Source organism: Mixophyes fleayi, chromosome 2 (genome assembly GCF_038048845.1).
Source record: "Mixophyes fleayi isolate aMixFle1 chromosome 2, aMixFle1.hap1, whole genome shotgun sequence".
In the NCBI taxonomy this organism is placed as follows: Eukaryota; Metazoa; Chordata; class Amphibia; order Anura; family Limnodynastidae; genus Mixophyes; species Mixophyes fleayi.
In genome coordinates this window covers 287614641-287640667 of record NC_134403.1, presented here as the reverse complement: position 1 = coordinate 287640667, position 26027 = coordinate 287614641, and the positions used below count along the sequence as shown (strand labels likewise).

Below are 26027 nucleotides of genomic sequence, written 5' to 3'. Positions count from 1 at the left end.
CTGTACATTAAACATTTAATGTTATGTTTAGGAATGGCTCATTGTTTTTCAAAATATATTAAAAGTTCTATACAAAAAAATAATAATATGTAACCTAGATTGCTTTATAGTCATTTATTAAGAAATGTGGTTTGACCAAGGAGCCTTGATGGCAAGAACCAGGTCAGAAGCTTCCCTTCAAGCTTAACAAATTGGTTCATATTATCTACTGTTAGATTGCAAGCTCTTTGTAGGAAAGACAGTTTCAGGCTGTAAATACATTTTTCTCAATGTTTTAAGCCAAGAGTGTTATTGTAGTACAGTATTCTAATTATTCAGACTTAAAAACAATAGAACATGTTCATTGAAATAAGCTGAGATAACATTTTAAAGTTAAACCTGCTTGTTCAATATTATGTTTGCTCAAAATTCAATATGTAATATTAGTGCTGCGTGAAGCAGGGTGGTCCCATCACAGGGTGGTCTCGGCAATACTGATAATAACAACTATAGACTGACAAAGAGTGATGGATGGGAGGGTATAGAAGGCAGGTGTCTTAATGAGCAGATTGATGGTACAAAAAGGTGTAAAAGGTTAATATGAAGCTGTGTCACACACAAGGCAAATTACAACCCTTATGATAAGTTGCAACTATGAGTTAGTGACTAATGTGATGTTTGTAGCAGATTTTTAAAAGTTTTGAGGTGATTCGAGTGTCCATAGAATATAAGTGCAGCGTGAACAGTCTTGTGAGAGGAATTGGGAGATAATAGTAAATAAGTGGCTTATGAATGAGACCACCACAAAACTCAACACAGGTGTTTCATAGAACAACTGAATATGTACCTACCAGCAGTAGATACAAATCCATAGGTTGCAAGGATGCTGTTTAGGCTTGTTTGTAATGCTGAGAACTGCTATAATCCATTTGGATTTCTGACCAATTCAGACAGTAGTGAAAACACTGAACTCTTCTGTAGTGATGTCACTCTCCACTGTCCACAGCCTCTCCCAGCCACAATGCTGGGATGTCCAACTTTTCAAAATACCAAGGCAAGGTGCTGCAGATATCCAATCAAGTGACAATTTTACTTATAAACCGCTTATCCACAGATGAATTTTCCTAGGTGCTGGAGTCCTTCAGACTTCATTAAGCAGCAGAGACCAGTGGAAATGTGGTGATACTTGAAGTGGTTCCCTCATGTACCCGCTACTGAGGGAGAGACAGTTTCTAGTGGGCCGGGAGGTCCTAAGTTGGCCAGCCCCTTTAAGATGTTCAAACATTGAAGAAGAACAAATAGGGAGGAGACATAACATATTCTGGAAGATCAAAGTTTGTTACAAATAATGATGTAAGTTGTCTTACTAAACCTAGGTTTGTAGACGGAGTATTTGAATATACGCTGCAAGCTAGTTAGTTTCTATGCTGTAGCTATGCATGCATGTCTATTTTTGGCTTCTTTCAAGTATGACATTTTGTGGTTTTACATATATATTTAATAAGATACAAAAGCGCTCTCTTTTTGAATGGTAAAGCCCATTCTCATTCATAAAAGAAAAGGTGCATCACTACTTAAAACCTGGCAATCCATTCATACATTTCATTCCTGCGATGTCACCTTTTCACCTCGATCAATACGCTAGTAAAATGTATTCCTTACCAGATTTTGCATTTCTTATTGCTACTAAATACCTACACAAGTTATCCAGAATATTTCTATTTGTTTCACAAAAATAGAATGAGCACTGGCTGGCCAAAATAGTATATAACAATATATATTTGGCATGATGTACAAAATAAAATCTGGAAACACAAGCAATATTCCCATTTGCTAATTATCAGTGAAAATTTTTAATTTATGATATTCAGTTTATGAAGTGTAAGTAGATTGTGGATATTACTGGAGATGTAGCTCTATAAGCATTATCCTCAATTTAATCACTGAACATACATTAAAATGTTTTGAATTAAATAGTGAAAGGGCAGGGGGGGGGGGGCAAGGGGCAATTAAATTTGATTATAGATAAAGTAAATCACATTACATCACATAGCCACACTCAAAAGATGATTTATTTGTAGTTTAGGGGCTAGATTTACTAAGCTGCAGATTTGAAAAAGTGGGGATGTTGCCTATAGCAACCAATCAGATTCTAGCCGTCATTTTGTAGAATGTACTAAATAAATGACAGCTAGAATCCGATTGGTTGCTATAGGCAACATCCCCACTTTTTCAAACCCGCAGCTTAGTAAATCTAGTCCTAGATGTCCATTCATTCCACATGCACAGTACTTTCCAAAGCAACTAGAACTAGACACACAGATGTGGTAAACAAGTTCAAACAGTAAGAACATCCATTAAGTGCTCAATCCAGCTGTCCTTTCCTGAAGTCTGGAAGACATGTTTTTTCCCCATTCTTTTAGACAGGAACTGATCAAGTATGCTCTAAGGTATTTTTAACTGCTTAGGTGATTAATCCCAGAGGCCACATTCACTAATGTCTGAACACAAATGTGTCTATTAACCTAAATTCAATTAGTGTGTTAAACAACCCATGACCTAAAAAAGTAGTTATGTAGTTAGTATATGGTTCACACAAAACTAGTTTAATGAACATTACATTTTCATGTGTGATGTATAGTAATTCAATTTAGGCAATTCGATTTCAAGTTTAGCCTGTCCAACACAGTTCAGCTTTAAGAACCAACATTCCTATCCCATCTAATTCTTACACAGCATTTGTTTAGCATCTCCTTTAAAACAGACATTGTGTCCAGATCCTTACTTAATAAAATACAACTACTTAAAGCTGTTTCAATACATTACAGTGTGTACCATTCTCTGTCAACAGTATTGGAACACTGCGTATTCTGCCTAATTATGAACATATGTTAGCATCATGAATGCTATCATTATGCTCATAAGATCATGCACCACATTAAAGGTAGTATATTTTGCATGTAGAAGTATTTATTTGCAGTGAGCACAAAACATATAGATCACAGCTTAACTGACAGTTGCTGCTGTTTGCCTGGCAGAGTTGGGGTTAATAACTATTGGCAAAGGATCCAGGGCAGTATGGGAACAATCCAATCCTCCAAGCTGTCTCTGTTACTCGTGTGCAACAGATTCATATTTAAAAAAAATAAAAAAAAGGAGCAGTGATATGTGCTTCTGGCATCAACAGAATAGCTATTTCCAGGCATGTGTTGTATACAATAGGCACACTTGCTGTGCAGACTACTACACCACAGTTACCTTATTATAGAAATGAGCTCCAGACTGCCGATATTTCATTTATGTTAGGCATTTTTGTTTTTTTTTCCCTTTTAACTATCCTTGTTTCATCTAACCCACATTTTACTGAACATTATGGCATTTAACTCATGTTTTACAGACTTGACATGAAAGCAAAATGCTGTTGCACAGACATCCAAAAGGAACAGCCTGTAAAAAGACAGCCAATCTTAGCTTACCAGGAGATTTAGACCCCAAAACTAGCTGCAGTTTTTAGCATTTTTTTTTCAGTAATAATTATTCAGGAAAAAATGCAAGTATATTTATAGAACCCGACAGCAAAGCAATACTGACAATAGCCATCAATGCTCCAGAAGTGTATTTTTCATTAAGTATGCGTCTTCAAACCTGAATTACAAGTTGCCATTTGTCAAATGTGTACACTTTACATGTTTATATGATTATATAGTACTAGGTGTAGTGTAAAAACCAGAACAACACCAGTTCTCGGAGTAGCTAAAAGCTGGCAGTTTTTGCATTGACTAATACCCTACAAGCTTTAACGTAATGCGCTTTAATGCGTGAAAACACCCAATATTTATCCTGTAAGAAGTTCTTTTGCTATCCACCAGCTTTGCAGGCTGAACACTGGCAACAAAAGAAGATTAGGCAGAATAGGAACCACTTAATGACAAGAGCTTCTTAACTCTTGAAGGAGCTGTGATGTACTGTTTGATGTGTGCCCTCATGCCCCGGACTCTTATCAAATGAAATTGTGCTTGTACTGCAGCACATTTAAAAATAAAATACAGCAGCACACAAATATCTAAACCTACTGGATTGGCAATCAAGTATTCCTCACTTCCATTCAGACATTGAAAGGTTAATAATATACACAAATATTGTGGAAATAGGAGAGACAATGAACCTGCACCACACCTTGTGCATGGGACAATATCCTAAAATGTATGCAATAGGCAGAAACCTACAATTTAAATGTAGGTTAAAAAAACAATACAAAACAAATACTTTATTAGATGTAACAAAAACACCTGCCGCAATTGATATTAAAAAAAAAAAGTCTGTTGAGAATGTTTAAGTCTTTTTAGCTGCACGGTTTAAAAGGAGTTTCATTTTCGTTTGATATGTTTTATATTTAACAGTGTTCAAGTTTAAAAGTACATGAAATTCATGTAAGGAAAATGAGTAACACTTCACAATGGGAATGTGTAAAATGTCCCAATATAGGGTTACTGTATACGTCTAACAGGGTTTGATAGTAATCGAGAGACCCAAATAAGCTTCAGGGTTAGGAGTGTCTTAACCTGACTTCAAAATATATTGCAAATTCTGCAACTGACATTGCAAGCTGTAGCTATGTGTAGTGTAAGGATCAATGCAGAAATGAGTATTAAGAGAGGTAGTCTACTGCTTTACTAATACAGAACTTAAAGCACATGCTATAATAGCAGTAGTCACAGATTGGAGTGTGCAGGCTTATTCTCACCTGTGCTTCTGTGGGTTTGACAATCACAAGGTGGTGAAATCCTGGATCATCCAGTTGTTTTGTAGCCTCTCACAGTCCAGTCCACAGAGTGCTTTGAAACCCAGCTGAGCCATTCACATGTCTGTCCTCTCATTCACTGGTTTCAGGAGTTGTGAGCTCCAGATCTAGGGCTGACTCATAAGGCAGGACTATTCTACAAGGTCCTAGTGCCTTTCTGACATAAACCAGGTGTGTTTTACATTCTTTTTCCCTCTCTGTTCAGTAAACGCAGGGATGTTCCAATGTCAGTTTAGCAGGTATCTAGGGAATCAGAAATAGACGACAAGCTCACAGGTTTTGCGCATAAACATGCACATCTCAAATGCATCCTTCTAGTCTACAGAAGAACAGCTGATAATAACCCCCTATAGTGATGGTGGAGTTTAAACTGGGATTATGTCTGAACCTATCAGCATCAACCCAGCAGTGGTGTTTTCAAATAATCAGCAGTCAAAATAACTTAACCCTTCGGTTCTTCAAGGGAAATGTCAAGAATAACACAAAGAAGATGAAATAAGTGATTCACACTTATTTTATTCCAGCTAGTGTGTAATATTGTATATAATATGATATATGATCCATAAATGTCGCAGTGGTATTTTGCCTTTAGGGCTGAGTGGAGATGATTTTTTCCTCTTATGTACTGTCAGTAGTTTTCACATGGAAGCATTTTTAAAAACAGAACGTCACTACCCCTTAGAGCTTACAATAATTTTTTCTCCTTATATATAATAAGTTACATAAGCTGACACGAGAAATCAAACTTTACTGTCTCAGTTAGTGGATGGGATGTATAGATGTTATTATTTGCTTTTATTAGTATTGTTTTACATATACAGTGAACACAAATGAAGAATTTGTTTCAATGTCAGGGTTTAAAATCAACATGTCTTTGCCCCACTGTGCAATATTTACTAATCAGTTATAACCCTTACCTTATCTTACAGTTCTTTCGGGGTTGGATTCAGTTATAATTAATATTTATAGGTATCTGTTGAGCTAATGAAAATAATTGCCCCTCACATGTAACCTAAATACACACACATAAGTAGGACACACAGCTACCACTGTGCACTGTTTCCTCTAAACTGATCTTTAAAAGAAAGTGTTAGACTATTATTTGAATGAAGACTCTACCCTGAAGAGTCCCATTCGCAATATGCAGGATTTTATTACATTTTTAACACTGTAATTCCCAGAGACCTTAAAGATTATAGTGCTTCTGTGAAGAATATGAAGATTTACATCCCCCAAAACATGGTTCTACAGGTGCAATATTCAGGAACTAAAAACATACTTTCCTACTTTCGGCAAGTGTAGTCCGGTAAAAAAGAGGGGCGTGACTAGAGGGCGGGAGAGGGCGTGGAACTTCCAAATGCGTCATTTTGGACCCATCCCCCGCAACGAAAATGGCATTTTGTGGCGGGGGGCTTGGCCAAAATGACACAATTCACCGCGACTCACGTCATTTAGGCTAGGCAGTTGCGGGATGCGGGAGAATTGCCTGCTCTCCCGGGAGTCCGTGAGACCGACCCGAATTTCGGGAGTCTCTCGGACATTCCGGGAGAGTTGGCAAGTATGACTAAAAAGGAAAGAGTTCAAAGAATGACATATCCAACATTACTCTTATTCCCAGGCTGCAACATGTCTGAATATTCTCAACCAAATCAACACATCTTTTCTCAGTGCAAGTATTTAAGAATTGTAGTCAGATTTCTGAGAATAACATCATTTTTGAAAGGTTTACACTTTAAAAGCTCACCAGTTTCTCATATAGGGCCTGATATATAGTTAGATTTAAGTTCATTTGTAGCATATAAAAATGTGACCCGCGTAAAATTTGGTGTACAACATACAAATATATTTTGAGTTGACTATATTATACTTGCGGCCTTTGCTCTTCACATGTATGACTTCACATGTATGTTCAGTACAGCCGGGCTGTGGAGACACAAGTTAACCACTAATCATCATCATCATCATTTATACTAGGGATGTGCACTGGCCACTTTCGGTGTCTCGTGTTTTGTGTTTTGGATTCGGATTTGCTTGAGGTTTTGGGTTCGGATTTGTTTTGAAAAAAACATAAAAAGTGCTAAAAACCAGTTTTGTGGGGTTTTTTTTCACTCCTACGCTATTATTAACCTCAATAACATTAAATAACAATCATTTCCACTAATTTCCAGTCTATTCTGAACACCTCACAATATTGTTTTTAGGCCAAAAGGTTGCACCGAGGTAGCTTGAGCACATAATGCCAAAAAAAGAGGTACAAGATGGAATTGTTCTGGGCCCTCCCTCCCACCCCTCGCGAGATTCGACTCGAGACTTGGACGACAGAGCCTCGTTTTCAATTTTTTGCCCGCCGGAAATATCCGAACAGTGCTCGGATCCCGTTCGGATATTTCACTGTTCGGGTGGGCTCGGATTAGCGGAATCCGAGCCCGCTCATCTCTAATTTATACATATAGAAAGTTGGCAAATTCCGTAGCGCGTAACCACTCCCCTTAGAAATTCATCTAATTTTGACTTGCATGGATCTTTGTGCATCCTATAGGCCTGCTACACGCTTCCGAATTGATGATGCTGGTGGCCGCCGTTTGGTATCCAGACTCTTTTGTACGCTACCTTTAAAGTTGTATGTGCAACTCAAAATGCAACCGTAAAAGAATAAATGTAAAGACATATTTCTGAGTGTTTGCAACAGTCACATTATTATGTTTAAACATACTTACCAACTTTTGAAAGTTGGCTTCCGGGAGCCTGCCGAGGGAGGTGAGCGTGATGGGGGGGGCTCCAAAATTTGCTTCATTTTGGCCCCGCCCCCTGATTTTACAGCAGGAGGCGGGGCCAAACGCCACGATTCCCGGTGAATCATCAGCGTTTTGGACCGAATTCTGCCCACTTCACTAGGAAGTGGGTAGATCCGGGAGATTGCCATATTCTCCCGGGAGTCCGTGAGACTCTCGCGAAATGCGGGAGTCTCCCAGACATTTCGGGAGAATTGGAGAGTTTTTCAATCGGCTTTGATAGAATTTTCCAAAGAGAGTTGAAACATGGGAATTTGTTGCTGTAAACTATATAACTATAGCATTTTGTTTTGCAAATTAAAGCATTTCTAATACAGACAATTTTACATCATAGTCATCGCCTTCTGGCATAATTTTGTCATCTGAATATTTATTACCAAACAGCTACAGTATACTCTCCTAAATGATATTTTGCCCTGTAATGAGTATTTGTGTCTGTTCCAAAGGAGTCAGAGGAAATGAGCAACAGAAAAAACATATAGGTAGGTAAATTAGCACCTAATTGCTTTCATTGTTTTGATATTATCTCTTGAAGTGAAAGTTAAAGGGATTCTCTAGCCAAATAAAATATTCTCCCTTCTCCCTAACCTTATATTTTTACCTGGATGGTTATTCCAGTCCTGATCTGCCCAGCAAGTTTCACTATTCTGATAAAGGATTAGTTGCATAGACACACAGGTCAGAATACCTGCCATTATTTCCATGCCGCAGTTCGGCTGTGCGCAGAGACTTAATCAGAGTACACCAGGTAAGTATATAAATAAAAAATGATTTACATTATGGGGGTGGGGAGATGGAACTACTTCTTCTATGTCATAACAAAAAATACAATTTGTTAAATGAATTGTAAAATTGTATATATGGTAATCTATCCACTGTGAGCTTCAGAGATAAGGAGAGGGGCTGCATATATTCAGAATACTCCATATAATTGGCTTATAAGTCAGCTATTTCAGACATAGCAAATTGTTGTTATGTTGATGTCACAGAACCTTGGTACATCATAACAATTACAAAATATCAGCTTGGTGTGTTTGTGCCCCCTAGTGGATAAAATGACAAAAAGGTATTAAAGTGTCTGGGTAGCTATGGCCAAATTCACCCACATTCAACTGTCAGACAGGTCAACTCCCACGCTTCAAGGACACAAAGACAATTAGAACAAGAGGCAGTTATTTTCACAGCAGTCAGTGTTTTATTCCCTTCCCTGTGTCTTTTCCTCTTTCTGTCCTTCTGGTGTATTCATTACAGAATTACTACATTGTGAATTGTTCCAGTGCCTACTGTCGTCTTTATTTCTCACTGCGTATTTATAGCAACGTTGTCTGGTCTCGTGAATGGCACCCGGCGCTCTAAACCGTATTCTGACGTGCTTGAGATAAGAAGCCCAGTGGGGAGTAAATAGTGGGTTTAACTCCTTTACTACTATTGGTACAGCAACATGTAAAAGGAATTAAAAGAAACAAAAACAAATAACTTATTATGGCTAACATGCACATTATAAAATAGTTCTAAAGTTAATGGAGATGCACATTACACGTGTTTTTACAGTAATCCTATAAATGGCCTAACAAGACAAATATATATATATATATATATATATATATATATATATATATATATATATATATATATATATAATAGAGATATGCAAATATATTTAAATAAACCAAAAAGTCACATACTGATCTCAACCATTTATCTTTACTGTCTATTTAATGAAAATAATCCATTCTAGCTATGTTTTCTCTAAATAATCATGTCTTGTAACATGAATAGAAATATGTATGTGGATAATTCATAGCGCAATTGAGTCACCTGTATTTCAGCTGCATATGATAGATAAACGTCCATTAAAGGTTAATACAATTAAAGAAACCTATAATACGGAGAAGATATACTATATATCATGGCCCTAACTATTATGCAATTTATCATTAAAACCTCACAGAGACAGCTGTGCCTCAGCGATAATGGCAGGCAGCAGTAAGAGATAACTTTCTGCCTCGCCGGGCAAGTATAAGGGGATCTGTGCATGCGCAGTGGAACTGGAAGACCAGACTAAATATAATGGTAAAAAAAATTAAAAATATAAATAAATAAAAAATGATTAGTTGGCACTACATATCTGTCAGGCTCCGTCTCCGCACTGACACTTGGTGCAGGAGACGGAGGCCTGCACCCTCTCGACAGCCGCGTCCCGTTGCCTAGTAGTGGGACGCTCCTTGTTCCTTGCACACAATGCGTGCGCTTGCTCTGTTCAGTCGCGTCCCATTGCTAGGCAGCGAGACGCTATCTCTGCTCACCTGTCGGTGGTCAGCGTGTCTGGACGCCAAATCTCCGTCACCCAATCAGGATGCACCTTATGGTTTATAGAGCACCCTCTGACATGTTGAGTGCCAGAATATTGCTTCTCTCATGCTCATGCTGGTTCTCTCATGCTCCAGCGCTTCCTGAACTTCTGATCCTGTGTTCTTCGGTTCTGACTCTACTATTCTCCTGTGTTTCGTTTTGGTACCTCACTGTCTGGCTGGTTTGACTATTTGGCTTGACCTGACTTCTCTCTGGAATCTCCATGTGCACCGCACCGCTCATTTGGCTTGACCTGGACTGCCTGACTACGCTTGTTTAGTACTGTCGCTACACAGGTGACTGTCTTGGAGAACCGCAACTTGTGTACCATATGCAGCTAAGCCTAAACTCCATTGAGGGGGTACCTAGTGAATACCGGGGATACGTTAGACTATGCGCCTCCCTGTTCAGCTGTGTTAATACCGGTTAGCAGCCATCTCTGAAATTCCGTGACAATATCTTAAATAGGTACCCTAATTAAATTGTTAGCCCTAGGCCACTATTTCTTTTGCTAAATCTACACTCTCCTGCATCTGACCTCTACCATCACATTTCGCTATGGTTCTGCTCACCACTGATTCCTTTGACGTTAAAATAGTAGTGGAAGTAACGGTTTGAATGAAGGAGATACATGATTGGATGGCGTAGTACCTGTCAACGTCTGTGCACACCAAACAGGGCTATGGATGTACACAACAAGTTCAGACTGAAACTAATAATCTGCCATGGCATGCAAACAATATTATACTACATATGTGTACAATCTATCTATTTGTACCAGCACATGTCTAGTATAGTAGTGGGAAATAAACAAAGTCTGCAGCCCACAGTTTAAAAAAGACATCGGGAGGAGAGCCAAGAACAGCCACCTATTACACTTCAGCGCACCAGAAAGGCAAGTTCCAGTTGTTAGATTGGCAGTCCAGGTCTGGTACACAATCGTTTTCAAATTTTCCCATGTGTGTAAGTACAAACACAGAGGGACTGATGCAGAGACGACTTCCACTCATATGCAGAGCCGTCCCTCTCAGCATCAACAGCATATGCTGCATGAGCTGCATTTGTGTTAACTCGCCTTCACTGTACTCAGTCTACGTCAGAACAGCCCTTTCCTTCCCTGCCAACCGCTACAGTCACAGGCCAACGTAAGTGCTAGAATTACACTAGTCTACATAACGCCTATGCGTGCGCCCACTCTCTGGGAATTCTCAGGGCGATTTCACGCAAGATACGCTATACAAACTGCCGTACATGCCACTATGCATCATAGAGTCCTCTTGTCATTGGAAACATTCACCTATTATAAGAAAAAGAACCATATTTTTCTATCTCTATTCTTGGTAAATAAAAGGTAGAGGTACTCCCAGTTTTAAGGTTATGTTTATGCTTAGATCAATAATTATTAATATTGTTGTTATTATTATTGTTAGTAGTAGTTTTTGTATTCATGGATTCTACTCATGTGCGTACACACACAAGCACCTTTTGACAAGTTTGACAAGTTGCCTTAAAACACCTTTTTTATTATTATTATTATTACTACTATTTGTTAACTCTTAAAGGTTATCAAAAGCCTGTAAGCACAATCCCAAAAAGACATATAGCCCTACTACTAGCAGTAATGTGTGTTACCACCAGCTTGTTTTCAGTTCCCTGATTTTTTTTAAAGTGTTTCTACATAAAAATGTAGCGGTAGATATAAGTTGTGGCCTCCTAGCCACCAAAGCTTTAGAGATTTTGTTAGGTTTAAATTAACTTTAACTCTAATTTTAGATGTTTTTAACAATATTTGATAACGTACAAAGACATATTAGGTTATATTCCCCCTCTCCTATGTCACTCACACACACATATGGGACGCATAGACATACACACATGGGACACCTAGACACACCCACACAAACACAGAGACAACGCACACAGAATAGAGAAATCTGGCTCTGTCACTAAAGTACCTGCCTGTCTCCTGAGATGATGCTGAGAATGGTGTTGAGTATTGAAGATATATATGTATATATATATATATATATATATATATATATATATATATATATATATATATATATATAATAGAAATCCTGGTTTGTTCATTCTACTGTAAGAAGTTGATAAATAGTTCTTTCTGGAGAGTTTTGCCAGAACATTAGCTTCAGAAAAATTAACTTTGATCTTACTGTGTGTCTCTATTACTGTATCTCTATTACTCAATTATAAAAGCAGCAGCTATTTTTCTGGATACTAAAATGTAATGAGGTCTATGTAAATAGCTCATTCAGTGTGGCTTCTGCATTGGAGACAAATTTGATTGAGACATTTGATCACCAAGTGATCAGTTAAGCGAGCTGTGGAGAGAAGAGCATATAAAAGGGCCCTAGTAGTAATAGTACCATAGTTGCCAATTCCGCTTATAACAAGCGGAATAGGGCTTGTTTTTTTCAGAGTTGCGGGGTTTTTCTGGTGGTCGCGGGTTGCGGGTTTTTGAGCTTGACAACATTTTTTTTTCTTTTCAAAAAACTTTATTGCCTTGTGTATAATAACGCTTTAGTCAGTGTAAGGACGCTGCTGGTCTCTTACGTGGGCGTGACCTCAGGTGTTGGTAGGTAAACTTCAGCGTTGGCTCCTCTTGGGGGAGCCTGTCTTTGTTGTATACAGTAGATATGGAGAGTATATATGTGACCAGACAGAGCATGATGTGTGTAATTATAGTGTAAAGCTAGGGATATATTGTAGTGTACAGGGAAAACAAACTCCTAAAGTGCAGCTATAACTCCTGAATCTTCATCTTTATTTACTGTAACTGCAGAAACTGCTGCAGATCCCATTACTATTAATATTATCTTGATATTTGTATCATAAATAAAAAATAATACATTTTTGGCTTTTTTGGGCTTTTTTAAGGATTGTTTGGGCTTGTTTTGGGCTTGTTTTTCACTTAGCGGTTGATTATTTTTCATTTCAGAGTTGGCAACCCTGAATAGTACCTCAGTACAATAAATTATGGCCGTTCTTATTCATGCTAAATAATGTAAATATGCAGTGAATGACAAATGAGGCTGAATAGGACGAATGCACTTAAAGGGCGACAGGGTTTGTAGTAAGCTGTACAAATACCTGAAGGTGTTAACATGGGTTGGCCCGACCAATGTGTAATCCAGTGGGAGGGACCTTGATTGATATAGGAGGCTGCACTTCCTGTTCTGGTTCATTCCACAGCACAAGATCCCACCCGCCCACTCCTTTGTGTAGTATTTTCGGTTATGTTGCGGTAGGAAGGCACTGCGTTCAGCGGCTGATTTGTGGGCGCACTGGTAGTTGTCGTAGGTCACTGCCCCCCGTTGAGGCACCAGTAACTCCCTTTTTGGCCCTTCGGTGAGGAGGGTCCCTGTTCGACTCGGTGAGGGAGGGCAGAGTGAGTTTTAAAGGGGGCAGTCACTCTGACGCCAACTCAGCGCAAAAGTTATGCTGGGATTTGTTCCCCGTGGTGGTGGACGTACGGCGGTTTGCGCCAGTCCACACGTGATAGTGTTTGTCAGCTTGAGAGTTGTTTCGCAGTGCCCTTTCTCCGCCACCATAGGTCTAGTTAAAATTAAAATCATAATAAAATTTCTGGCAATTTTTAATAACTTATACAAGTCTCCGTGTGTTTATTTGCATGCAAAGGTTTAGAATTATAAGGTTGATGTAAGGTTTACGGAGCATACACGGTGAGCCCTTTAATATGTTAACTTTTCTGTTATGTACTTTTATGTATATGTTTTAATGTATAAAACTACAAACACACATCCATATATTTATTTTTAGCAGTGACTAAAGGGAATGTCCTAATTCACTAGTGAAAAAAAAGAAAATGTACCAAGGCTAGGAAAAATGTCCTAGCTGACATATAGATGTGTTATAACAATGTTAATCCTGTTAATAAAGATGAGTTATTGATCTCTGTTGTTAAATTCTCTGACACATAAGTGTATTACCACTGTGAGTCATGGTGAAGTTACATGCTCTCACTCTCTCATACGTCACTTGCAGGCTTTATTTCTTACTCAGCAAATGACACACAGAAAATTGAAAGTTTGGGAAATGATGTTTGAAATGCTCCTGTGGTATGTACTGAATCATCTGCTTATGTGTCTATTATTAATGACAACTCCTGAAGAAAGGGCATTACACGAGGAGTGTAACATTTCATCCAGATCTGGAGGTTTTCTAAAAAGCATTTGGTCAATATACAGTAAGGCCGTGCAAAGCTCGAGCGCACACAGCAGCGACCGATTCAAGTTTTGGGCATTTCTAAGGTGCAAGTTTTTTGGTTGTATCAATTGCACCAACTACAGGATATGTGTAAGTGCCAAGTGATAGTGAAGACGGTCACATGCACGCTAGAACATGTGTTTGCAATTAGGAACAACTGTAAAAACGCATTTTATGTACAGTAGACATTAAGAACATACTGATAATTCTACTTCATTGACAAAAAAAACCAACCTGTTTTTAATTTGTTCTCATTAATGACTATATTATTAACAGATGATAATTACTGATACTTTTTTTTCTGTGCGATCCACTTGGACTTTATATTCCAAATATGAATTGTATGTAACCTGCAGTGTATTGTGCTTGTCTCAATACCGCAAATGCCATATATGTATTTTACTTCCCCCGCGCTGCCCCCCTCCACTGGAACAAGCTCCCTCCCTCCATCAGAACTTTCCCTAATCTGTCCAGTTTCAAACGGGCCCTATAAACCCACCTTTTTCTTAAAGCCTTTCTGTCTCCCACTTAACTTCCTACCTTATCTTCTGCCTCCGTCCCCTACTCTCCCTCTCTCCCCTGCGTCTCTCTGTCTGTCCACCCCTCCCCTTAGATTGTACGCTCCTCTGAGCAGGGCCATCTCTCCTCCTGTTTCCACCACTTCTAACTCTGCTCTCCAGCTACTTAGCCCTCCTCCTCGAGGCTCCACTCCACGTCCACTCTCGCTTCGTCCTCCCCCCTGGGGGTCTCCCTGTCTTCCGCTCCCTCCTTCTTGGGCCCCGTCATTTGCGGATCCTACCTCCCCCTTCCCCGCCTTCTCTAGCTGTGCATTGAGCTTACTGAGTTGCTGTGCTTACTGTTTACTGTACTGTGCTGTCTCCCATTGTATTGTAATTTGTTTGTCTCTGTACAGCGCTGCGGACGCCTTGTGGCACCTTATAAATAAAAATGAATAATAATAATAATATGCAGAGTGTACCTTGAACAGTATACAACAAGAGACGTTTCTTCAGATCTATTTCTAGTTGAATACGGACGTGCATGTGACCGATGTACGTGTATTTAGAAAAAAAGCACACAATGCATACATTTTGCATGTCTTAATGAATCAGGCCCTCCTTTTCTTTACATCTCAATCTCTAAGGTTTAACTATTGAATTTGTAGTATATACTAATCAAATACACTTACCTGGAACTACTTTATGCTCTTTAAAGTGACAACGTCTTCAAAATAAATAAATTATGTTTATTAATTTCTAAACATATCTCCAGCAATAGCCTTTTTAATATCTATGTTGTTTTGATGAAATATTTTACAGCATTGTACATTTATACTGTATTTTGTTGTTGCAATGAATGTCCTTATTTTACCTCCATATATTTTATTGCTGTAGCTCAGGAAAGGTTTACTTAACCAGGTAACTTTCAGAATCGTGGTGAATCTGAGCTCCAATCAGAAGTGGGGAAAAAGTTCCAGTCTTTATTCCCCCCAAACATGATTAGACAGGATGGAGGCAAGTGTGTCAAGCTGTCAAAAGTTACATGCCTTAGTAAATCAATGGCTTGTTACTAGTAACTGTGCTTGAAAATAACAGGTTAATTAGTATAATAAATGAAGTATCTGATAGTGTTGTCTATATCTTAAGTAGCAGTACCTAGCTGAGTGACGTTATCTAGTGAGACCATGTGGGAGATTGCTAAGTTATGCATTTTAATGCAGGTCACATATACTGTGATATCACAGATGCATATATATGATAAAGATATACGGCATAATTGCTCAGTTACTTCTCTGTGTGTAGGTCTGGTTCCTATGATGTTTATTACTGTCTGACCACTGTCTGAGCATGTGCAAGTTTCCTTCTATTCTGTGTAATAAATCAACCTCATGGTTAAACCACATCTATGCTGAGCTCCTGTATTCACACTGCACCACTCACCAAAGGTCACAGTGTTATCATCAGCATCCCTGCCATAAATCCTTTGCTAAGATTAATGAACTCTTCCAGAATGGTAAATGTGGTTGGAAAATCACTGCTATTGGCTTTTGTGTGTGGTCACTTCTGACCACACTAATAGGTCCCAAAGTGATCTGCCTGCTCAGCAAATGTTTAGTGGCCAGATCTTGTCATCATCATTTATAGAGCGCCACTAAATCCACAGCGCTGTACAGAGAGCTCACATCAGTCCGTGCTCCATTGGAGTTTACAGTCTAAATTCCATAACTTACACACACACACACACACACCGTGAGAGACTAAGGTCAATTTAATAGCAGCCAATTAACCTACTAGTATGTTTTTGAAGTGTGGGAAGAAACCGGAACACCCGGAGAAAACCCACACAAACACATACAAAATCCTTTCAGATAAGGTCGTGGATGGGAACCAAACTCATGACCCCAGTACTGTGATGTAGAAGTGCTAACCACTAATTACTGTGCTGCCCCAACTTGGTCCCCCATGTTTGTGGCCAGCTTAAGCCAATTAAAAAACACTTAGCCTGAAATGACTGATAACAGAGAACAGAAGCTTGCACTCAGCTTCACAGCGAACGTAAACACAATATTTTGTCAAGCTATGGGAAGTTGTGCAGCTAATCTTTCCGGTCTTTTTTAGATTCCACATAAACATTTGTATGATATCGGCTCAAGCATGGAATAATTGGCCTGCTTACCCTCTGTGCTTTGTATGAGTCTGCAATTCATTTGCCTAAGCATGGTCATCAAGTGGTTTAGGGAGCAGAAAACCGAGTGGATGAAAACAGACATCCTTCATATGAACCATGATTGCTGAACACCATGGAACTCATTTCGAGATGGACACATATGCTCTCAGAATGTACATAGGGGAAAGACGCATGAAAAAAGCGTATTTACAATCATATATCTCAAGATGTACACAGCTCAAAAACAGTAACATTGTGGAAGGAGTATGCTTAACAAGTGTATAAACTTACCGAAAGCATGGAGATATCGTAGAGATATGGCTTCCAATGTTAGTAGTAAAAGATAACTCTATTTGTACACAATATAATAATATAATTAAGTGTCATATACACAAGAGAAGATAGTATCTTGACAGTGTCAATCAGAAATGCCAAAGTTACGTTTTCATCATAAAATATAATTAAATAAAAACATAAATATGAAATAAATGTAATTAAATTAAATACCAACAAATCACTGCACCAGCCCCCCGGAACCCGCCAGCAATATGTCTCCTACAAGGCGTATATACAGATACGTCCACATCTAATTGTATGGTAATTATGTGAACACAACTTCACTGTAGTTGCCTGAACTTGCCCGTCCATGCCTGTCCCTGTTTAGCCTCTCCAGGCATAAGGAGATACAAGTCACTGAAATGCAAGAAACTATATATGAATGTTTGCATTTTTGGTGCGTATGTGCTATACAAAAAAGCGAAAACCCCCAGATGTACGTCCTAATGAACCCCATGTGTACTTGAATGTCATATGAATCAAGGATCTTCATTGCACATGGTTTGTGTAAATATAAACCACATATGAAGCATATATTGTCAATTAACTGATTATTGAGTTGCTAAATTCATTATTGCCATAGTGTTGTTACTCAGAAAGGGTATGGGACATTATTGCAACTTATAGAGGGCGACTTTCCTTACTATAATTGCCATTTATTATAGATATGTGGAAAGCTGCTGGTCTACAATAGGCAAGGACCACTTATTGGGGCATGTTCTCCTACACAAGACTGGTCTGTCCTCCTCTGCTCAGCACCTCACATTCTGCCCCTCCAGTCTGAGGAATCACCCCTGAATTTTAATTTATACTGTATGACGGGAGACAACACTATAAACAGAACTGAGGTTAAAGCCTAGAGAAAAAAAAAGAATTTGTTTTGGACTAGTGCATAATCATAGAGTAAATTAATTTCATATATGTTTACTTCCAGAGTATCTAAAATATGTTAAATGTATACGTCAAGATGTTTCCACTATGTGTAGTCAGCATGCAGTGTGCATCCTCTAAGCGGCCTCTTTGAGGCACACATTTGGGATTATAACCAAATTGCAAGCTGCGAAACATTTGTTAAAAGAATATAATACAAACCAGTTTCTTCACCAGCAATAACATTGTCATGGAAGCACAGAGCATTGTAAAGTTTATTTTACTCACATGCCCCTAAAAATTGCAGTCTTACCACGACTTTTCCCATTTTACACAAAAACTGATCTCCATAAAAGGACAAAGCCAGATATTGTCTACTCGTCCAACTAACAGTTTTACATGTGTTCCATAGGACTCATTCACAATCCGTTTATTTGCATTTTTCACGTCTGAATAAACCCATGAAAGCTCATAAAAAGATTTGGATTTTAGAAAGCACACAACCTTGGAATCGTGTATTAATACGCTCTAACAGTACAATAGATTGCACTTATAAAATCGCAATGCATAAATGGTAAACACATTAAAATGTATCCATCACTAAAATGTATCTAAACCTATTTTCCTGTAGAATGAGCCCTTAATGTTTCTCTGTGTCTTAGGGGTATATTTACTAAACTGCAGGTTTGAAAAAGTGGAGATGTTTCCTATAGCAACCAATCAGATTCTAGCTGTCATTTTGTAGAATGTACGAAATAAATGATAACTAGAATCGGATTGGTTGCTATAGGCAACATCTCCACTTTTTCAAACCCGCAGTTTAGTAAATCTAGCCCTTAGTCTTTCCATGTAGAAACACACATTGCTATTAAAATAAAACTATAAAATGTATTTTCTAAGCAGCAAATATTTTAAGTGATTTATCTACTGATTATTCTCATGGAAAAATAAAACTCCATGCTGATACTTTTAGTTTTTACATATAGGTTTCTGTAAGTTAAACATCTGCATGTGCTCTAAGTGCTTTTATGTCTATGGCACATGGCTGTTTATCAGTAAGGAATCTCTCTAATCAAGTCTCACACAATAAACCCGATTTCTGAATGTCTTCATCAGTTATCTTTCCTATATAGTATTACATGATCATGCTACCACTCAGTCATTGGTAACTTGTACAGTATACATCGAAAATAAAAATAATATATTATTTATCCTGCTGCGCACTGCTGTATTAAAGCAAGATTCCACCTTTTTTTTTTTTTTTAAACCCAGCACTTTTCTCCAAAATTGCACTTTTGTGGTGGTCCCCTGCCCTACCGTTTGCTCAGGTCAGGATGGCCTCTATACTTCCAATCAGCGAGACCTCTGCTGGTCAGTTTCCATAACATATACATGTCAGTAGAGGGACACAACACCCTGTTTAGTATTGTGATTGATGGCTTAATGTCACAAAACAGCATTGTACTGTAAGATTGCACTTTTAAGTGATCAAAAATAACTTTTGGCTGCCTGTCCCATCCGACAATTATAGATGTTTACTGAAGCTGTCCAACAGTGGTCCCATGATAGTCGTAAGTACAGGAATCTTGTTTAAGTGAGCAAAAGACAGGGGTGCCAGCGTAAAGACCTCCGCTAAAGTGTACGTAAGGGTATTGGGTTGTGGGGGGTGATTAAAAAAAATAATTTTAAGTGAAACCCTTTTAAAGTAGAATTGCTACTCCCACTTAAAATTACACTTGTGTCTTTAATACATCAAAGGCAACGTTTATATTTCACTGTGTGACAAAAACAGCAAAATTTTTGTAATTACCTTTCACTCTGGGCTGGACTCAAGGCTTTTACCTAAAGTTGCACACAGATACTGAATTCTGTCTTCTGTCTATTCTGTCTGTTTCATATCTCCAGATACTGTAGAACTACAAGTACCTTGCTAGCTATAGAAAATCTGTGGCAACCTGCAGCTCTTCAGATGGTGACAGGTCATTCTGATAATTGTAACTCCTCCCTCCTTGGCTCACTGGCTGGACTTGATATGTCACCTGACAAGAGACACATCACCAGTAGATCCATCCACTTGACAGTAACAACAGTAACGCAACCAGGGGCGGATCTAGAAAAATGCTGTACCCAGGGCGATTTAGGGGCGGGGCGATTTAGGCCCTGCCCCTTTCTAACATCTTAGGCTGCCGACGGCTGCACACTATGTGCAGGTCCGTCCAGCCGTGACAGGCAGGGACAGTGTGCTGCCCGGCTGCTCTGATTGTGTTTTAAACATAGTCAGAGCAGCCGGGCAGCACACTGTCCCTGCCTGTCACGGCTGGACGGACCTGCACATACTGTGCAGCCGTCAGCAGCAAGTGTCTGCTAGGGGGGGCGATCGCCCAGATCACCCCCCCCCTGGATCCGCCACTGAACGCAACCATTATTTATTATTTTTTATGGGAACCTCCAGGGAACACGTCAAGAACACTTAGGGGTTCCTGAACACGTGGTTGGGAATCAGTGATCTAGTACATTGTAGAAAATTATAGCTAGAATATTTATTGGTGGGTATGGGCAACATCTTCACTCTTCCTTTTATAGAAGGTTTGATAACTCTACCCTGAGTTTCATATTGTACCACTATATCAGCTCATAACAGAGGTGAGCAATATACAGTATTATTCCACTTAATTGCTGCTTTTGAAAACAGAGAAAACCATACAGTATGTTCTCTCCTTTATTACATATTTCTGCTCAATAACTACTATTTGCATTTACTGCGCAGAGAAGAATGGGACCCTTCTTACTTATTTAGCCCGTAGTAATGTAATCATTTTTTTTATTCTTTATTATTTAGCACAGAAACACTGATTTATTAAAATATATATATTGTTTCGATTAGTCACTTATTTAGTCTGCTATTAGATATATTTTTATTTTACAGTTTGTGCATATGCACATATTTAATTTAATTATATGTATATTTTTCTACATAATACTATCGGTTGGTTAATTTTTTTGGCATGTCAGAATGTTTGCTTTTTCTGCACAAGGATAAGGTCAGATAAATAATAATACAAAGCCATGAAACACAGTGGGGTGCTCTCTCGTGACAAAAAGCCATATGATTACAAACTGATGCCACATTACGTGAAACAGTGTGTCTCTGTACTGGTCACTTTCCATGGTCTCTTCTTATCATACATCTCTGGTGACTTTCTTCAGTCCTTTGTATTTATCTAGTACCGATTCACTGTATTCAACAACTACTTTTTTGTTGGTACATTTTCTGTACCAGAGACCATAATTTGTCCTTTATTCATAGGTGATAGTGTCTGTCCTGGCCATGGAATATGGCACTACACTAATTATCAGGCAGCCGTCTTTAAGAGTATATTGATAATGAGGCTTTACTGTTTGTATTTGTATTATTGTATTTTGTGTACTATAATTGTTATGTTATGGCATCACTTTGCTACAATGAATATAGTATGTTGTCATAAGCTTCTAGACAAACCTACAGAGAAACAGGTTTGTTATTCTCCATGTATTCCTACTTGCTTTCATTTAAATTAGAATGTCTGCTACATGATCTCATCAATCTCATTTGCATAATATGTAAATAAGTAAATTAATAACTTATCTGTAATAAGGGCTAGTGCGACATATAGACCATGTTTTAAGAAATGTGGAATAGAAAGTCTTAATTCAATGTGACAGCTCTGCTTTTAAAGTGTAAGCATTGTGGCTTATATCATATTGTAACAGTGTTGACTGTCACATTAGACAAGTGTCACGGGCACTAGGAGTTTATACCCGAGTTTCACCTGATGTTATAACTGACAGAGGGGCGGTGTTGACCACGGACCTCAGGGCAGTTAGGTGAATGATTGGAATGATGATAATAGCAGGAAAGTAGAGAATGTCTTATGAAGTCAATGACTTGCAGCTGTTGATGGTGGAAGGTCAGCGACTTGGAACCGTAGAGAAGAAGCGATATAGCTTCAGACGAGATGAGAGGGAAAGATGGAGAACCACGTACCAGAGTGAAGGCACTCACACTCCGGTGAGTGACAGTACCCCCCCTTTTAAAGGTGGGCACAGAACACTTGGAACCGGGTTTGCCCAGAAATTTTAGGTAGAATTTTTCAAGCAGGGCTGGAGCGTTGAGGTCATCAGCGCGAATCCAGGAGCGTTCTTCTGGACCAAAGCCCTTCCAATGAACGAGGAATCGGAGAGTTCCTCGCAAAATTTTGGCATCCAGAATTTGAGATATCTCGAACTCCTCTTCTTGATGAATCTGTACTGGTTTAGGTACAGAAGGAGGAGCAGAAAAGCAATTAATAAGAGGTTTGAGCAGTGAGACATGGAAGGCATTGGAGATCCGGAGGTTCTTTGGTAATAGTAGCTTGAAGCATACAGGATTTATGACTTGAGTGATCTTGTATGGTCCGATGAAGCGTGGCGCAAACTTCATGGACGGAACCTTCAGGCGGATATTTTTTGTAGAAAGCCATACACGGTCTCCAATCTTGAGTGGTAGAATGGCTCGCCTCTTTTTATCTGCGAAGAATTTGTATCTGGTTGATGCCTTTTTTTCAGGGAGGATCTCACCTGAGTCCAGATGGTTTTGAAGTTTTTACAAAGTTTCTCCACCGCAGGAACTTGGGTGGGAGGGAGGGCAGGAAACTCTGGGAGAGACGGATGGTGGCCATAAACCACGAAAAAAGGAGTTTTAGTTGAAGATTCATGGTACATGTTATTGTGGGCAAACTCAGCCCACGGGAGTAGATATACCCAATTATCTTGGTTGGCTGAGGAGAAGATTCTTATGAAGGTCTCAAGGTCTTGATTGACTCTTTCGGTCTGTCCGTTTGATTGAGGGTGGTAAGAAGATGATAGAGAGAGTCGGATACCCAAGGTCTTGCAAAGGGCTTGCCAGAATCTGGAGACGAACTGTACTCCTCTATCAGACACAATCTCGGAGGGACAGCCATGAATCCAAAAGATCTCTTTAATAAAATGGTCAGCCAAGGTAGAAGAAGATGGTAATCCAGTTAGAGGGACGAAGTGAACCATCTTGGAGAATCTATCCACCACTACCCAGATGGTATTACATCTCTTGCTAAGAGCAAGTTCGGTGACAAAGTCCATACTTATATGGGTCCATGGTTTGGTAGGGATAGGTAGTGGTTGGAGCAATCCCGCTGGTGTTCTGCGGGAAGACTTAAATTGAGAGCAAATCTCACAAGCGGCCACAAACTCTCTGACATCCTTTCTGATAGAGGGCCACCAATGACTCCTGGAAAGGATCTCAAAAGTCTTTTGTTCACCAGAATGTCCAGAGAAGCGTGAAGAATGGTACCATAACAATATTCTCTTACGAAGAGATGGCGGAACAAGAGTTTTCCCAAACTGTAGCACATTGGTGGAAGAAGTGGCCAAAGTCACACATTTGGGATCCAGTATAGGATGGTCGGAACAATCCGTGATGTCAGAGGGCGGTGCAAAAGCCCAGGATAAAGCGTCTGCTTTTTTGTTCTTTGCAGCTGGTTTGAACATAATGATGAGCTCGAAGCGGGAAAAGAAGAGTGACCATCTCGCCTGTCGAGGGTTTAAGCATTGATCTGTTTGTAAATAGAGGAGATTTTTATGGTCTGTAAAGATGGTTACAGGGTAACGAGCCCCCTCCAGTAGATATCTCCACTCCTCCAATGCGACTTTTATAGCTAACAGTTCCTTGTCACCGATGGTGTAGTTTTTTTTCGCGGGTAGAAGACCCCGGGAGTAGAAAGTGCAAGGATGGAACTTCAGTTGCTCAGATCTTTGGGAGAGAATGGCCCCTAGTCCGACATTGGAGGCATCTACCTCGAGAAAGAAGGGAAGGTTCACATCAGGCTGCCGCAGAACAGGAGCGGTAGAAAAGGCCTCTTTAAGGCTTTGGAAAGCTTGAAGGGCCTCGGAGGACCAGTGTTTAGTATTGGCACCCTTCCTGGTCAGGGCCACAATAGGAGAGGCAATAGAGGAGAAGTTCAAGATAAAGCGTCTGTAATAATTTGCAAAACCCAGGAAGCGTTGTTTAGCCCTGAGGGTAGTTGGCTGAGGCCAAAGTAGGACGGCATTAACTTTGTCAGGGTCCATCTCCAGACCTACTCCGGATACGATGTATCCCAAGAATGGAATTTGGGATAATTCGAAGGAGCATTTTTCTAATTTGCAGAATAGGAGGTTCTTCCGCAGTCTGGAGAGAACTTCTGCCATATGTTGATGGTGGGAGACAAGATCTTGAGGGAAGATTAAAATGTCGTCCAGATAGACTACAATGCACACGTATAATAGGTCCCGGAAGATCTCGTTCACGAACCCTTGGAAGACAGCAGGGGCGTTACACAGTCCAAAGGGCATAACTAGGTATTCGTAATGCCCATCCCTGGTGTTGAATGCTGTCTTCCATTCGTCGCCTGACTTGATCCGGATTAGGTTGTAAGCGCCACGGAGATCAAGTTTGGTAAAAATCCGAGCACCTTTAATACGATCGAAGAGTTCGGTGATAAGAGGAATCGGGTACCGGTTTTTCACGGTTATGGCATTGAGCCCCCGATAATCAATGCAGGGTCTTAAGGTCCAATCTTTCTTCTTCACGAAAAAGAAGCCCGCTCCAGCGGGAGAGCTGGAAGGACGAATGAACTCGCGATGAAGGTTGTCCTTGATATACTCTGACATAGCCTGTGTCTCTGGTAGCGAGAGAGGGTATACACGGCCCCTAGGAGGGTTTTTGCCAGGTATTAGATCAATGGGACAATCCCATGCCCGATGAGGTGGCAGGCGTTCAGATTGCGCCTTATCGAACACGTCAGCGAACGGGGCATACTGTGGAGGAAGGCCCGGAGGACCAGGTGTTATAGACGATCTGTTGATTTTGAGTGGTACCACTCGGGTTAGACATCTATGATGACAATCCGGGCCCCAGGATGTGACTTGGGGAGTACTCCAATCCACTTGTGGTGAATGAAGCTGAAGCCATGGAAGGCCAAGAACGATGGGACTAGTAGTAGCAGGAAGGACCAGCAAAGAGATTTTCTCTCGGTGTAAGGCTCCAATTTGGAGGGTCAAAGGAGTCGTACAGTGAGTGATAAGTCCATTAATGATACGAGAGCCGTCTATAGCGGTGACCACTATGGCGGTTTTTAACGGGGCCACTGGTAGGGACCACTGGTTAACTAGAGCACTGGAGATAAAGTTGCCGGCAGCGCCGGAATCCAGAAGTGCTTGAGAGATAAAAGATTTGGTGGCTGAGAAGATGGAAACATCAAATGCACACACTTTGGAATCCATAGAAAATGGAGAGGAGTCCAGGGACCCTAACCTTACCTCTCCAGAACTGGTTAGGGCCTGGCATTTCCCGACTTCTTAGGGCATGAGTTCAGGCTGTGAGTAGGGTCAGCACAATAGATGCAGAGTCTATTTTCTTCCCACAGAGGGGAGGCCCACGCAAGAGCCTGTCCGGAAAACAGAGAAAGGAGGTAGGCAATCTTGGCATGGTGAGTGGCAAAATGGTGAGGTTGAAGCTCGAAATGGAGAGAGCACTGATTCAGAAAACCTCTACACGTCTTGGGATCTCCATCACATTTTGAGGGAGTAGGCAGGTGTAGCGTGGAAGCAGTAGACACCTGGGATGGCACTGGGGAAGGAGAAGACGCTGGAGGTTCAACAGTCACTGAAACATTTTGTGGAGGATCTCCTTGGGCGACCAGAGTCTGGAAACACTGGAACAGATGTTGCTGCCGAACATCCTGTTGTTCCACCCGAGTGACTAGATGCTGCAGCATCTCCCTAGCTGTTGGTTCCAATCCTGGGTCTGTCATGGCCTGATCTTACTGTCACGGCACTAGGAGTTTATACCCGAGTTTCACCTGATGTTATAACTGACAGAGGGGCGGTGTTGACCACGGACCTCAGGGCAGTTAGGTGAATGATTGGAATGATGATAACAGCAGAAA

At 40.0% G+C, this 26027-nt stretch overlaps 1 protein-coding gene across 3 annotated transcripts in view; it reads right to left on the bottom strand.

The window, feature by feature from the left end:
* Positions 1 to 5093, bottom strand: part of NGF (nerve growth factor) — an 85354-nt gene extending 80261 nt beyond the window's left edge. For 2 of the 3 annotated variants that reach the window (XM_075196331.1, XM_075196330.1), the window contains exon 1: positions 4724 to 5093. The gene's annotated coding sequence lies outside the window, so the exon portion shown is untranslated. Of the gene's footprint in view, positions 1 to 830; positions 1288 to 4723 lie in introns of those variants that run through there. The other variant, XM_075196332.1, reaches the window with a different exon arrangement.
* Positions 5094 to 26027: the final 20934 nt, after the last annotated feature.